This window comes from Bactrocera dorsalis, chromosome 1, assembly GCF_023373825.1.
Source record: "Bactrocera dorsalis isolate Fly_Bdor chromosome 1, ASM2337382v1, whole genome shotgun sequence".
In the NCBI taxonomy this organism is placed as follows: Eukaryota; Metazoa; Arthropoda; class Insecta; order Diptera; family Tephritidae; genus Bactrocera; species Bactrocera dorsalis.
The window spans coordinates 61,463,035-61,479,284 of NC_064303.1; the positions used below are offsets into that span (position 1 = coordinate 61,463,035).

The following is a 16,250-nucleotide window of genomic DNA, read 5'->3' on the forward strand; positions in this document are numbered from 1 at the left end:
ACGCATCAGCACACATGTACACCAACACCCATCACACCATCCGATTCAGCACCAACGGAAACCAGGAAGGACCGCTAAACATATCGACTCAGCTCGTTTGCGACCTTAACACGTTCGTGGACGCGAATGCTATAGCATTCATTTTCATACTGATGCGAAATGACGTGAATGCTATAGCATTCAAACTTTAAAGCCAATTTTTATTCATTTAATTTTATACAATCTTAAGTTTTTTTAATTAATACACATTTCGAAATAATGACCAATTGGTTCATTAGATACTTTCATATTATTTTATCTTTTCTCAGTGTATTTACAAATTCATTCACGTCATTCTGGTTGAAAAATATTATCTATATCGTCGTGGATGCTATAGCATTCATTGTATATAACGGTTAAAATACGATGTTCTGACTACTCTTATAATATATGTCTAATTAGATTTCGGATATTACAACTAGTTTCAAAAATAATTGCCTGTATATTTTTGCAGCTCCCTAAAATTTTTTGCGTCCGCGAACGTGTTAATAGCGATCGGTTCGACATTACTTCTGCGCGTCCCGCTTCTAATCCGCCAATACAATTTATTAATACAATTATTTAATATTAATCTTCACTATTTTCAATACGTATAACCAGTGTAAATCGTTTGGTTTTTTGATTGCAAATAAACGGCTGTTTGGTATCTACCGATACTCACCCTCACGGATAAACTAGGTAGCATTTCCTTCCACGACTTTATTTTGTGATTTCAAAACCCCAAAAGGTGAGTGCACAAAATTTACAGCTTCCATTATCTATATTCGCATTTTGTGCTTGTACATAGTAGATTATTTACACATGAAAATCTCCGTTTTGATTTTTGGCTTTAGTCGCGGGATATAAAATTCTTGTCGGAGCATAAGTGAAACGTTATTTCTCAGAAATGATGATGCTAAAATTATTTCTGAGTCTGACCAAAGAAACATTTTGTGATCGTTTAATTTGAAATGGGTTTGGACAACTGAGCTAGTTTTGCTAACAGAAGAGCATCATTCAGTTCGAACCGTGGCAGGCTTAGTGTCTTCAAGGGAGCAACTTTGGCTTTCGCTACCAAAAGATGTGAAGTTATTTTGTTATCGTACTGAGTGCGTACATAAATTGTTGCGCAAAGGGACTTTTCAGAAGCATCATAGAAGCCATGTAATTCTACATTAATGTTAGAGGTGAAATTTACCCATCGAGGGTTTCTAATTTCCGAAATAGCAGTATTTAGCAAATTATACCCATATTGTTAATGTGAAAAGTCATCCCATTCAGTGTCATTTTGTCACAATTCTAGAGAGATGATTTTTGCTTGCATCATTATTGGCGAAAACCACCGAAGTATTTAGAGTTTGGTTATGGTTGACATTACAGATGTTGGCTCAATTGTTTGTACGAATTGATCTGCTATTGTATTCCAGTGAATTCCTGGGGTTTTCGTTGTACTGGACTTTTCGAATTTAAGAACATCGGTGTCCAATAAATCTTCCTTTTTATTGGTTTTGGATGATTTGATGTAATTTTCTTTAGGGAGAACCCAATTGAATTAAGTGCTTTGATCACTTGAGATAGTGATTCGCACGCTAATGTGAATGTGTGTGGAAATCTTGGTAATCTTTATGTACCAGAATTTGCATATACATTTTCTCTACATCCCTGTGGAAAACGTATTTATTTAAACATACGTCAATTTAGTATAAATAAAATGAGATCAGGTGATCCAGTGCATATTACGTCGTATACTTTGAGGCATTAAAAACCACTCGAACTTTTGTTGTGAACTTATCTGTTTTTATTACCCCGTGATGAGGAAGATAAAAAGATAAATATCTACCTGCAGATATTTTTTCATATGATACAGTTTCTTCCATATGATTGAGATCAAGATATTCATCCATTCCATTACATATGCTGCTCGGTTTTCGTCGTCGCGCTTTTGTCCATGCACAACATAACCACCGTCTTCGTTTCTTGTTTTTGTGGGCTTCGGTCGCCTGGTCTTCTTCTGAAGGTTGGTTAGTTTGAAGTAATTCTTCTACTTCCCAGTTTGTAAGTTTAATTTTTAAATGCTCATTTAAAATATTTTCAATTGCGTAGTGAAAGAATTTATTTTTTCAGTGACTTAAAATCCATCCAAACATTGTATTTTGCGCTAACAATTTATTGGAGATTTTCTCCATACCTTCAAGGAATATTTGAGGTATTAAGATACTGCCTAATAATATATCGATTTGTTATATTGTTATATATGTGCAGTTATGATCTGCTGAATTCAGATGTGAGCATTTTTCCCAATATTTTTTATTTACTTCATAGCTTGGAAGCAAATTTGTGAGTTGTGGCAGAACGATGCACAAACCATCTAAAGCAGAACTAACGGCGCGGTTGTTAAGGACAATGATATATATATCATCGGCTTACGGTAGCAGCTAAATACTCTTATAGAAGGTGATACCTTCTCTGTTTAGTTCTGCTATTCGAATTATTTTTTCCAAAAGTAGATTGAAGACGTCACACCAAAAAGAGTCGCTTTGTCTGAAACGTCGTTTGGTATCGAACGTCTCGGAGAGGTCCTTCTCGATACTGACGGTGCTTTGGTGTTGCTCAATGTCAGTTTACACAGCCGTATTAATTTTGCCAGAATACCAAATTCATACACAGCAGCATAGATTTTCCAGCTCTAAAGCCACACTGACAAGGTCCAATCAGTTTGTTGACGGTGGGCTTTAATCTTTCACACAATAGGCTCGATAGAGCCTTATATGCGATGTTGAGCAGGCTTATCACATAGTACAGGGTTTCCCAAAGTGGGCGATGACGCCCCCTTGTGGGCGCTGCAGGTGTCAAGGGGGGCGGTAAGAGACCCAGAAAGAAAATGGGGCCGTTGTGTTGAGGCTTGGGTGGTTATTTGTAATTTATTTAGCTAGGAGGCCTCTTAGACAACGACTACATGAGTTCTCGACTCTCAACAACAACTTGTGAACATCAACTAATATGAATTAAAAGATTGCTCAAACTAGGTTTTTCAAGACCTAGGGAAGAAGCATAATACTCAGCCAAGTGTAGCAAAACTATTTTCGGCGGCTGCTAAGCAAGATGACGACGGACTTCGAGCTTCGCTCAATATCTCTTTGTTAATTGCTCAAAAAGGCAAACCACATAACATCGGAGAAGAGTTAATATTGCCAGCAATAAATGAAGTAATAACTACCGTGCTTCATAAACCGACCGCAGATATTATCCGAAAAATTCCTTTGAGTAATAATTCTGTGCAAAGACGAATTGATGAAATGCGGAAAACATTGAGGAATCATTGTGCGATCACCTGAGGACAAGCCAATTCTCAGTTCAGCTCGATGAGTCCACTTTACCAACTAATGAAGCATTGTTGTTGTCTTACGTGAGGTTTAGTAAAGATGAGAAAATATGTGAAGAACTATTATTTGCAAGAAATTTAGAGACCGATACAAAAGGCGAAACCATATTCAATATATTGGAAAAGTTTTGCGATAAAAAAGAGATTCCTTTGAAAAATATTATTTCAATTGCTACGTATGGCGCTCCTGCTATGATAGAGTGCCATAAAGGCTTAACCCTCGTCGAGACCAACGGTCTGATACACTTAGTCGAGACCAATGGTGCTTGGCTAGGCCCCTATGTGTTTACATACATTTGTATGGAAATACGTGTTGTATTTATGCTCATATATGTACAATATAGATACATTTTTGAAATTTCTTACCTCTCGATTTGATTGAAATCAAATTGACTGCCTTTTTCACGCTTGGCGTGGCAATAACGTTCACAAAAAATGAAACATTTTGAGAAAAAATGCATTTTTTCTTAACCTTTTAAAACGCTCTAGCGGCTAAAGTATTTGACATAAGTAGGTCAAATAAATTGCACCGGTTAGGTAATTTAAAGAGCTTTCAGGAAATATATAATTCGCTTCCAAGGCCCCACCGGGGGGGTGGCAATAGGCGAAAATGGGTTTTCACCAAGTCCCCCCCCTTTGTTTCACTACAGTTGGGGGGGCGGGGTATGGAGCCGGGCGGGCGGTGTCCAAAATCATTTTGCGAGTTAGTTCACCCCTGGTGCTTTCAAGAAAGCCCTCAACCTCCCCTCTATCCCTACCAGGGGCGTGGCAATAACGTTCACAAAAAATGAAACATTTTGAGAAAAAATGCATCTTTTCTTAACCTTTTAAAACGCTCTAGCGGCTAAAGTATTTGACCTAGATAAACATAAAAACCAATTTGGACATGTAACGAACATGAAAACAGATAAATCAACCGTTCGAAGTGATAGAAACATACCAAAGTTCATATATTTTCATACAAAATATATGGGGTCTAGCCAAGCACCATTGGTCTCGACTAAGGTGTAATATTATAATATCCTTTTTTCGTCCTTTTCTATACGATATCCTTGAACTTTTTTTTCTGAATTCTATAGACAATAAAATTCTAGGAAGCTACCTGGAAGCGCAAGTCGTTTGCTACACTCTAAATATATTTAAATAACATTTAAAAACAAAATATGCCTGGCCAGACCCGTTGGTCTCGACGAGGGATAATAGCGCACCTAAAAAATAAAATTCCAGATGTCCTTGGTGTACATTGCGTTATTTATAGACAACATTTAGTTGCTACAAACTTAAGTGAAAAACTATTTCAATCACTGCAATATGTCATCAAAGCAGTCAATAAAATCCGCAACAGCTCTTTGAATGATAAATTATTTCATCAGCTTTGTGTTACTAATGACGAGGATTTCAATCGTTTGTTGTTTCATACTGCAGTTCGTTGGCTATCAAGAGGCAAATGTCTGACTCGATTCTACAACCTCTTTGACCCTGTTATAGAGTTCTTTGAAACTAAAGATACAAAATTTCAAGACAAGCTCATAACATCAAAGAATGATATAGCTTACATGACAGACCTGTATAAATCGATCAACGACATGAATCTCCAACTGCAAGGTGATAAACTAAATTTTATTAAAACAAAAAACGTCGTTGCTGCTTTCGCAGCCAAACTGCTTCTACACAAAAAGAATCTGGGCAGACGTGAGTTTCACAATTTTCCGAATTTATCAGGATCATGCAGTAACGACGAATTGTTTGCCTACTGCCAACATTTGGAAAACCTCCACATTGACTTCACCGAACGATACCAGGACATTTTGAACTTGGAAATACCAGACTGGGTGTTGGATCCGTTTGAGAATGTCAACACAGCAATGTCACCTCAGCTGGAAGAAGAACTTATAGAAATGACAACAAACGAGGAAATAAAAATCAAGTTCAAAAATGGTTACCAAGAATTTTGGCTACAAAAACCCATCTCCCAATTGTACCCTGGATCGTAGTCTATCGTTCAACGATTCTTGACAGCATTCCCATCGCCATATTTGTGTGAACGTGGATTTAGTGCTGTGACCACACTGCTTACTAAAAATAGAAATCGTTTGCTTGTTACCGAACGTGGCGACTTGCGACTGTTCTTGAGTAAATTGGAACCTGATATTAACAAACAGTTTTTATATATGGATCGATTATTTTAGTTTTATTTTTAATAAAAGATTCTCTGTTTTAATACTATAAAGTTGTGTTTCAATAATCATTCTTATTGGCAGGTGGAGCCCGTAAGAGTTAACTTGAGACCTAAGCGCCGTTGTATGTTACCTACTGCGCTCAGGTTTCAAGTTGCTGGTTATAGTAAAAGTTTCGTTTAGAATTCTCCGATAATATACATATATAGGTCACAATAATTAATTTGAAGTTATAGTGGTTTTTAAATTGGTGGAAAAAGGGGGGCGCTAAAAAAATATTTATTCTCAAAGTGGGCGGTAGACAAAATAAGTTTGGGAACCACTGACATAGTAGTTGGCGCAGATTGTGGGGTCTCCTTTTTTTGGAGAGGGCAAAGAACACTTATATTCCAATCGTTGGGCATGCTTTCGCCCGACCATATTTAACAAAGAAGCTGATGCATGGTCTTTATCAGTTCTTCGATGCCATGTTTTAATTGCTCGACAAGTAATCCATCGGCCCCACGGCTTTGTTGTTCTTTAGACGGGTGATTGCTATTCGGACTTCCTCATGGTCGAGTATGAAGGTATGCCTTCGCTGCCGTTCAGCAGACTGGAGAAATGTTCCCTCCATAATTTTAGTATGCTCTGGGCATAGGTTACTACAAGTATATCATCTTGAAACCTTCGCCGTATCTTTTCGTAAAATTTTCGAAATTTCAAAGATGAGTATCGCTTCCCTCTTCAACTCTCGGCCTCAATCCCATCCCTCACTTGTTGTGGTCGATCGTAACCTTGCGAGGTAGGCAGCCTGTTTTCTCTCCTCTGTGGCACGGCACTCCTCGTCGTACCAGCTGTTCTTTTGCCTTTTCCGAAAACCAATGGTTTCGGTTGCAGCTGTACGTAAGGGGTTTGAGATGCCGTCCCACAGTTCCCTTATATCGAGTTGTTGACGAGTGCTCTCAGAGAGCAGGAGTGCAAGTCGAGTAGAAAATCGTTCGGCGGTCTGTTGTGATTGCAGCTTCTCGACGTCGAACATTCCTTATTTTTATTGACGTGCGAGTTTTGCTGCACAGAGGCGGGTGGCTGCAAAAAGATAGTGGTCCAAATCGATGTTAGGACCTCAAAGCGTACGCACGTCTAAAACACTGGATACGTGTCTTCCGTCTATCAGAGACGTCCAAGTTGCTTGATGAATTTTCTTATGCTGGAATCTAGTACTACAGATAGCCATATATCAGCCTTAACTCATTTGGGGATGTTTCCACATGGAGGGTGAATTTGCCGAACGTTTGCGCCAAAGATACCATCTTTGCCCACGTTGGCGTTAAAGTCTTAAAGGGGTCTATGGTCATATCGCCCTTCTCTTCACCGGGGTGCGCTCCCACAATGCCACAAGGACCCACTCGTCCTTGATCCGTTCATCGCACTTCTTGGACTGCGGTGATGTCAGCCATCACTCTAACGAGGACATCCAATTAAGAAGCCAAACGCTCCAGGTGCATGCCCTTAAATCGCAATCCTTAATTCGTTTGCCATGGGAGGTCTCTCATCCGAGGCTGTTTAAACTTTTTCATTGCTGTGTTTTTTACGTGGCGGATCCCAAACCCAGCGCACAAACCCTTGTTTTATTGTTGTTGGCAGTAATTTCTTTGAAAAAATTTATTATAACAATATAACAAATTATGCCTTCGTATATTTTTCATCTTTGTTTAATTTATTTAAGTTTTCCGTTTAATCACCGCAAAAATTAAATAGATTTAAATAAATACTCATCTTTAATTATTTTTCGTTAATGTGCTCGACAATTTTTTACCTTTGGATCGCTTGCGCTTAATTTGTAATAGTACATAACTCTTTTATACCGGTATCTGAACCTGATTTAAGAACGCGAAAAAAAACCGTAATAAACAAAAATTTATATACATATGTATTTGTTCTTATATGTTTGCATGTGTATATGCCTTAATTACGTATGTTTGTCGTCTTGTTTTAAATAATTGTTATACATATATTTATATATGTTATAAATATGTAACATATGTATAATGATGTGATAATAGCTAATTAAACTTGTTACATAAGTTTTGTTGGATATCCGTTTTAACGAATATTAGACACCAAACGATTTGTGATAGATTCCACTAGCTTTTTGCTATATTCCGGACTCCATTCTTCCAAAAAGGCTTTTTAAATCATTTTTGCTCGATATACTGCATTTCCTTATTTCAATTTTCAATTTATACCACATGCTTAAATGAGTTAAGCATCCGCCGCCCTACACGGTAAAACTGGCGCATCCTAATGCGACAGATTAATTCACCACAGCTGATGACACCAACACAACTCACCATACCTATACACTCACTCATCAAAAAGGCTGGACAAGGAGAAAGCAGACACAATTCGATTCCCCACTGCGCCGCGGAAACATTACATTCGGTTCTGATCCATATACGCATATACACACTGCGCCGCGTCGACACCTTTCGCCAGCACCTACAATCTACAACATTCGTTTACGCAATTCGCCACACTATCCGCATAGCAACATTCTTTGTGATACACCTTCGAGTTGCAACATCCATCCCGCGCGCAGCATCAATATTCGCTTCCACACTGCGCCGCGATAACACTTCACGCTGCTCTGCGGTTATACAATTCAACGATCCTGTGCGCGTTAATTCAATCCGTCAGCAATCCAGAGCGCTACATCCCATCATCGATACATCAGCAACCACCGAGACACATTCGCATAACGATCGTCTCTCGCTGCTTCATATGGACAGCGTCTCGTATATGTATTATACATTTTTATTATAAACTAGCTGACACCGCAGCCGTTGTCCTGCGCGAAATTATGTGTTTTGAAATGAAAAGACAAAAATTCATATGTATTTTATTGATAATCATTTATTTGCTATTTGTCTACATTTTTCTTCAATGTAACGCAGCTTGATAAACAAAATTTTTTGGTTTCTGTTCCGGTGCGTAAATGTACAGAGAAGATGGTTTTCCAACTCTTGAGCACGCCACGTATATCTGGCCGTGTGAAAAACATAGCATTTCCAAATGTATGCCACCCACTATGCGACTATTCTGTTGATCGTCATTTTAAATTCAATTTTCACTGGAAACGGAATACTTTTGAACCGAAATGGCAAATCGTTAGAACTCAAAAGAAATCCGTAGAATCAAGCATTATGTCCCTTATATTTGATAGGTGCATCACAATCAGATTGCGATGATGCGGTGGCATACCAGGCCTCTCCAAAGAATTTACAAATTCCACTGGTAATTCACGGTGTCGTCTTCATTGTCAGACGATCGATCGATTTGTATGATTGCAAGTCTCCTGGAATTTGACTTTGAGTTTTCCAGTTTAAGTCAACAACATAGGTATTTGTGGCAGCTAAGATTGCTCGTACACTCAAGGAATCGTACTTACGACAGTTTAGCCAATGTTCGTATAAACATTCGTGATGAGTCCACCTTTCGTGAATTGATAAACGGCATATGGGATTGATATCAGACCATGGGAAGTATCAATCAGTATTGACCCATTTCCAATTCTTAGCGTATGCAATGTAAAATGTCTTCGGCAATGTAATTTTTGGTCGTATCCCATAACGCGGATTTGAAGGCTGATCATCGCGAAATGTGTGTGAACTTCAGTGGCATTTGTTTTTCGGGTGGATTGTGTAAGTTCATTCTAATGCATTAGTTGAGAACACACCTGGATGTCCATCTACTGGATGACCCTGCTTTCTGCGTAATAATTTCTTCGATGATGCATCCCATGTGTAATATCAACGTATTTCGAATAGAGCAATGTTTTCGCAAACGGATCACTGACGGAAGTTGAGAAAATGTTAGTTTTGTTGCTGGTGGTGTTTCTGTTGACTGTACTGTATTCTCTGGGTTGAAATAGACTCTTTGGTCATTCCCCAAATTAACTTCGAGAAGCACAACAGTCGGAAAACGTTCATGAATTTCAAAAGAAATATCCTACAAAGCACTTTATTTCAGTTCACGTATCGACCGTGTCGTTTAAAACCAATAACCGCCATGTTGCTTCCTATGGTGATGTATATACAAACGCATTTTATCGATTACACCAAACTACAATACGCAACATTCACATGACTTTTAAATGTGAATTAGACAATAGTGGCGAATATGGTACGACCCATGTGTTGTCAACTTTGATGTGTTGTTAACTTCGATATTTACGCCGATAGAGTGGATATCCATCATTTCCAGCTTGTGTTTCAGAAAAGCACATGGATAATGTTTCGCGCATTTATCGTCAGGCATACAAACCGAAGTGTGATTGTGGTGTCCGCAAGGTCCATGAACCATATTGGTTTTCATCACTTCATATATTACTGGATTTTTCTCTGCATCATTAATTTCCGCAGAAATGAGTTCATCAATTTTATCTGGTGTGACAACTATCCACCATCCAAAGAAGAATATGTACGTGCGACAAACCTCTCTTTTGCCACTCAACAGAGTACATTTAGCATCTAACAGTACCACATATACCTACCCTACTCCAAGATAAACTCCATGAAACATCGTAACTGTTGTTTGAAAAGTCGTGCTGTGACATCGTGACGATCGCTTGCTTATTGACCGCGATCCATAATTCCGCACGTATGTCACCGCATCCTGGGAGTACTTCTTGCCTTGCCTTTGGCTGCCATACTTTGATGGACCGATATTAGGGCGACCTCTTCGTGGCTTCGTAACAAATTTCAATCTGCAATTGACCTCTTTGTGTGAAACGCACGTAAAGTTTTCACTGAATAATTTTTCTTTTGAATAGCCGAAATAAAAAAGCAAGCGACCTAAATTGAACTATTCAAATAATTTACAAATCAAAATATTGAAAAACAAAACAAACAAAAATTGAAAAAAAATGTTTATGGAAAAAAGATACTTTTTGGAATTATCCTAAAAAAAAAAATTTCCATAATTTTCTTAAGTATTCTCCTTGTTTGGGCGGAGACCTATCCGAATTGGTGGTAATCACCGAAATCGGTCCAGGCCTTCTCTAGTTATAAGCGTAGTAACTAACATCACTTTCTTTTATATATATATAGATATTAAGCGATGTGATAAAAACTTGATCCACAGATGTCGCCTTTTACTTTGGCATCGTTTTGTTTAACACGTTGGCTGCCAAAGCCTTTTTAGAATTTTGATCGTTCAGTAGCAATGTGATTTAACAAAATACATACAACAAAACAACAGCACAAGGAGGTAGCCAGCTGGAGCACAGGAATTGGAACAAGAATACGAACAGGCATGATATACGCTGGAATAAACCCTACGAAACCAAAGTGAGCGTATTCAGTTCAGTTAATATATATACATTAGGGTGGTTTTTCAAAATAAAATTTAAATTTTTGGAAGTGCTCACTTCTAGAAATGTGCCATTTAGTGTAAAAAATACAATTATGACAGTTTCAACTCAATCGGATTTTGCCTTCCCGTGCCGAAAAGGCATTGAAGTTTGACAAAATTGCCATTTTTCGCGAAAAAGCGTTATTTTTCGACTTTAACTTATGACTGATTCCACCTATTACAATAAATTTATTATCAAATGAAAGGTAATTTTGTTGAAATTAAAGTCTATTGGAATACATTTTCTTTAGAAATGCATGGTTTGGAAGATATTTAACATTTAATGGACTAAGTTCGTGTCAAATGCCTTAGTATAGTTCTTCGCAGTAACAATCGAGGTTCTCCACGATTTTTGAAACTATCCTTACCTTAACCATAAACAATGCAGACACTGAAGTCCTTTATTTTATTATAATAGAAAAAGCTAGAAATTAGTAAAATCTTTTAGTTATATATTGTATTTTCAGTTTTCGTACATTAATTGGTACAATATTTAACAAAAAGATAAGACGATGGGAACAAATCTAATTAAAAAATAAACATATGGAAAAGAAAATTCATACTAAAAACAAAAATTATAAAAAATTTATCAATTTATTTATATATTATTATTTCCAATATCATTCATCAGATAAGGGTAGAGAAAGGGTACTTTTGGAAGTATCAGGGTAAAGCCGACGACAATCCGCTACCACCTGAAGCAGGAATTGTTTTTGCTCCTCATCTTTTGTAAGAATACTATTGAAATCTTGAATTAACTTAACCCCTCTCTCTGCCGTGTCGTTTACTACCTTCATACTCCTAACAAAACTTTGAAGTTTCAAAAAGTCTTTATTTTCGGACCATTTCTTGGGGTCCTCTGTCAAAAAATCAGTTTTGACTTTGAAATATTCGAAAAAGGTCAGGCTTTGATCCGAAACAAAATTCTGAAGCGAAATATTTTTAAATAGGTTACAGCTTCATTTTCAGAAACTTGCACCCTCATTATCCTTGAAGACCGTTCTTCTTCTGTTAAATTCCTGTACGATAAAATCTTTTTTGCCATTTTTCTTTTTATTTCATTTGAAACATTTTTGTCAAATAAGCTAAGGCAAATCAGTTCCGGGTTCAGATACCACAGGTGAAGAATATATTTTCCCAATACCTTTTCTGATACACCTTGATCAATACGTCTGCACTTAATTACATTCTGAACAAATTGTAAATCATTACCAGGTGCACTTATTGCGTTTGAAGCTTGACACCACAACTTCACATACAAATTAACAATAAATAAACAAATAGCTTTTAGTGAACTGAACTCCTCTTCGGACATAGGAAACTGTTCTCTAAAAATGAACATTTTCAGAGAGTAAATGGCTTTTGCCATCCAACGGGCGTGATGATAAGCACCAGGAGTGTTAAACGAAACATCGTGAGGAGGGACTTTTCCTAAAAATATTAAACATAACTTAATAAGTTCTAAGTAATCATCCTTCGGCTGTTTTTCAGTTAACTGAAAGAGAAGAAATTCCGAAACCTCTTTTTCGAACTCTTTCACTGACTTCTTTACCGAATCATCCTGTACCCCTTCAATGTATTTAGACTGATCTATGTTAGGCCAATGTATTTGAAATCTTCTAAAAATGTCAGGTTGGGGAGCAGTCGTTGATCCCATTTTGTACTCAAATACTGACCGTAAAACGACTTCTAAAATGTGATGGCGGCAGGCTAAGTACAACAAACTTTTACCTAGCTGTTTTTCTAACAAGGTGCATGCGCCTTTCATTCGTCCTGTGTTGGAAGCCGTCGTATCAAAACACATATCAACAATTTTATCGCCAATATCCCATTCTTCTAGACTACCGCTAACAGCTTCTGCCTGACTGGCGCCTGTGGAATTTTCTAATTTCGGGACCCCCAGTAGTTGTACATAGTCTCCTTTGCTTATCAAGATTGCCAACCGTTCAGCACATTCTGAAGAAGGTTTGGTAAAAGTTTTCCATCCCAATGAACAACAATACACTCTAAGTCTAAGTTTTTAAACCTCGCCTTGATTTTCTGGGCCCGTTGACTTCGAAAGGATATTCTGCGTTTTCTTAAAGCACTTCTACTAAGTGCAAATTCCTCAACATTATAGCCCAGACTTTCAGCTGTTGCGAAAATTATTCGCACAGCATTTCTATCAGAAATTTTGCACCTATCTAGCAAAATTGATAATTTTTCAGTCATTACTTCTTTATAACCACGACTGTATTTCCTTTTTTTACTCGCTGTCTCCGCTTTGCTGGCTTTTTCATCATCGGTAAATACTTCGTCCGAGGTGATTTCTTCCACTTCTGATTCAGAAGACAATGAGATGTCTCATACATTTTCTGTTGCAATGAAAAAAGGAAAGAAATTGTATGGATTTTGGGAGAAAAATACTGTTGATGTTGGTAACAAATAGGAACGAATAAACGCTATAGCTTCTAAGAGCCAGCATTTTATTACCTATTTAAGTATGGGTTTCAGTATCTAATTTTTAAGTAAAATTGGGCAACTATACTATAAACTTACCAGCGCTTACTGGTGAAATCTGTCGCTATCGCCACTCTTCTGCTTTTGATTTTCTTGCTTCTCTTCATTGTTCAGCTAGAGCTGTATTCACATCGACACCTTCCATATGGCCTGGACGTCCTTTCATTCTCTGATATGTCAAAAATTTAATATCTTCCTGATTAGACATTTTTGAAATGGCATCTTCCACTGCTACATCAAAAAGATCGGACAGTTTGGATGTGAATGCAAGATTTTTTTCCTCTTGACGTTTTGTCTTCAATCTTGAACACTTCTGAAGTGCCCTCCATTCGTTATATAATTTTTCGACTTTGCGAACAGCATTTTTATGTAATTGATAAGGTATTCTAGCTTTCTCCCAGAACACAAGAACTTCCGTCAGAGTGAGTTTTGCAGTATCACTAAAAGATAATCCAACTTCAAGAATGTTGTAAAACAATGACTTTAACATTTGATGATTAGATGGCAGTTTACTCCCGATTATTTAATGAGATGAATACCCAATTAAATAAATTAGGATTTTAGATCGAACACGAACATTAGATGAGGTAGTAGCCATTTGAATTTAATTACATATATAACTATGTATGTAATATCTTGCACTTTCTAATATCGAACTGTTCACTTAGCACAACAAACTTTAAAATAACATTTCTCTTAAAGCGTCAAAATCAAATAGGGGATTCCCCACTTTTTACTTACTACCAGAATACATAGCGGTAAATATGAGCAACAAGTCAGCCACGAGATGCCAGAAATATACAATACCAAATAATACTAGAGATGCCAGCTTATTGGAGAAAAAATATGTTTAGTGAGGTTGAAATGTGAAAAAGTAGTAAAGTAACGGTTAATAAAAGTTATGCGATCTTTTGTTGTTGTCGCTTTATTTTAGTAAAAGTATAGGATATACTAAAGTAAAGTTGCATAGAATGAAAAGTTAAGAAATTTGACGGCCCAATTATGTCACTATCTTAGGCCAAGGCCAAACTCACCAAAATGTCAAAAAATACTTAAAAACAAGTAAGGAAGGGCTGTCTTCGGCCTTCATACCTTTCATGAATATATAAAATTCTAATTTAAAATACATGTATGAGTGCCACCAAAAAGGCACATAACACGAACTTGGTCCAATAAATGTTAAATATCTTCCAAACCATACATTTCTAAAGAAAATCTATTATAATAGACTTTAATTACAACAAAATTACCTTTCATTTGATAATAAATTTATTGTAATAGGTGGAATCAGTCATAAGTTAAACTCGAAACATAACGCTTTTCCGCGAAAAACGGCCATTTTATCAAACTTCAAGGCTCTTTCGGCACGGGAAGCCAAAGTTCGATTAAGCTGAAACTTTTACAATTGTATTTTTACACTAAATGGCACATTCCTAGAAGTGAGCACACATAAATTTCAGAAAAAAAAATTCACTTCTATTCACTAAAACCACCCTAATATACATACATAATAAATACACTTGCTTGCATTTTAAATTTAAAATACGAATTTGCGTATGCAGCATTTAACAAAGGAAAATACTACACACACACGGTATACAATTTGCCAAGTACATTATAAAATACCATACATTGCGTTTTATTAAATTATTTAACATTTTAAATAACTAATCGTTAAATTCCGTACACAATTAAAAGCGATAAAACGAGATAAAAACATTTGTATTACACACAAAAAAAATCTCATAAAAACAGTTCAACACAATATACATAATTTGTGAGAACTATAGAAAATACAAAGTCCACATTTGCAATTATCCAGCAATACCTCTTGTTCTTTGGCAAACAAAAACAAGCAGGATTGTGGACAAAAAGCTAATTGATCTCTCTAACGAGCTCTCAATTGCTTACGAACAAATCATAACAAACAATTCGTGCATACTTATGTACAAAGCATATTGATCTCTTCGACGAGCTCTCAATTGCACAAAACATAAGCAACTTCATACGCACATACAAACATACATATAAGTCCAAGTATTAGGGTGTACCTAAATACAAAATATTCGGACATAAAATATTTTAATTAATAAAAAGTACGGTTTTTATTAGCAATTAACAATTCAAATATATTTTCGAACTAAAATATAAATAAATAATATTATTTTGAAAAATGGTTAACAACAACAATAATCAAAATACACCTGCAGGAGCTATACACACAAAGTGACAGTTTATTAAGATACTGCACTAGATTTGCCTCTTTGCCGATTCATGAAAACTCTGAATCGTTATTAGAAATCAAAATTCAAAATCTTGAAAACTTTTGGACTCGGCTCCAAGTGACTCATGACGCCATTCTAGATTCTAACGATTCAGATATACATAATTTTAAATCATCGGCTTACGATATTCACGAAAACTGTTTGGACCAATATGAAGAAACGAAAGCTATGATCTCCGATCAATTAAAGCTCATTAAAGCAATCGCACCTACTCCCCACAGCAGAGTAGAGCTGCCACAAGAATACAGTCAGAAGGCAAGTTCAGGCATCCAACTCGAGTTGCCCGCATGTAACACAGAAACCTTTTACGGAGGTTGTGAAGAATGGCCGTCCTTCCGGGACATGTTCACGGCCGTGTACATAAACCATCCTCAATTATCACAAGCGCAAAAATTGTATCACCTCCGATACAAAACAAAAGGTCAAGCAGGCACAATAATAAAACAGTTCGCCCTTAATGACGATAATTTCAATATGGCTTGGGAAGCTCTAAAAGCT

At 36.8% G+C, this 16,250-nt stretch overlaps 1 protein-coding gene across 18 annotated transcripts in view; it reads left to right on the forward strand.

The window, feature by feature from the left end:
• The window catches only part of LOC105224078 (voltage-dependent L-type calcium channel subunit beta-2), a 995,088-nt gene that overhangs the window by 459,820 nt on the left and 519,018 nt on the right, over positions 1-16,250 (forward strand). The gene's annotated exons all lie outside the window — the stretch shown is intronic.